Source organism: Callorhinchus milii, unplaced genomic scaffold, assembly GCF_018977255.1.
Source record: "Callorhinchus milii isolate IMCB2004 unplaced genomic scaffold, IMCB_Cmil_1.0 Scaffold1, whole genome shotgun sequence".
In the NCBI taxonomy this organism is placed as follows: Eukaryota; Metazoa; Chordata; class Chondrichthyes; order Chimaeriformes; family Callorhinchidae; genus Callorhinchus; species Callorhinchus milii.
Genome location: NW_024704742.1, coordinates 65512050 through 65513014, shown reverse-complemented (window position 1 = coordinate 65513014; position 965 = coordinate 65512050). Strand labels below are relative to the sequence as shown.

The following is a 965-nucleotide window of genomic DNA, read 5'->3' as shown; positions in this document are numbered from 1 at the left end:
CATGTACTCCTGACATAAAGGTTATACTTGAATTAATTTGGAACAAATGCAGTGTAAATACATAAAAAGTCCATACTTTTTATTTACTTACTTTGCATTTGTTCCAAATGCACATGCTAAAATGGTATTGCAGACTGCTAATGGTTACTATCAGTTAATGCAAAACCTAAAATTAAGCAATTCATCTTGTATTTGGGAATGTAATGGATTGCCCTAAATGTTCTCCTATACTGCTTTATTGATGTCAATGACTGCATGACAAGGTATTCATATTCAGGTTCAGATGGAGCAACTTGCACACCTTGGGCAAAACAAGTGCAACTTTATAATAATATAATCATCCTTACATTTGATATAGCGCTTTTCATATCTTCGAGATGTCTCAAAGCACTTCACAGAATATACTGTAAAGTGAATTGACTGTACATTTGGGGGCGAAACACAGCAGCCAATTGCCCACAACAGTGTCCCACAAACAGTCGTGGATTGAAGTGACCAATTTATTATTATGTTAGGGTTTATGTTTTGGGGTTTTTTCTTGAGGGATTATTATCAGGCGTATGGAGTAAGGAATGCTGCCCAAGGTTTTGCCCTGCTGGGAATCAAACCCAGGTCTCTCGCTTGCCAGGCAAGTGCTCTAACCACTGAGCTACTTGCACACCTTGGGCAAAGCAAGTGCAAGTTTTGATGTAATAGAAGATGACTTCAGTCCTTTGCAAACTGTACAGCTTTGCCTACAAGCAATGCTGCTTATCACTTCAACTTGGTGCGTCTATAACATTGGTTACTGTTCATTGTATACCAGAGGATTTTTCTGACCTGAACAATGTCAAACCGACTCCCTTTTTTGTGTTGAAATATCATAATTGGCACACATTTAAACTCGTGGCTATTTTACTGCAATGCACTGATGTGTTCTCTATTGCCCAAGCACTCTATAACAGCAACTTATTCTATCAACGTTC

At 38.2% G+C, this 965-nt stretch overlaps 1 non-coding gene across 1 annotated transcript; it reads right to left on the bottom strand.

Moving 5' to 3' along the window:
• Positions 1-587: 587 nt before the first annotated feature.
• On the bottom strand, positions 588-658 carry trnaa-ggc. The gene has a single exon. It is a non-coding gene; the product is annotated as a tRNA-Ala (tRNA).
• Positions 659-965: the final 307 nt, after the last annotated feature.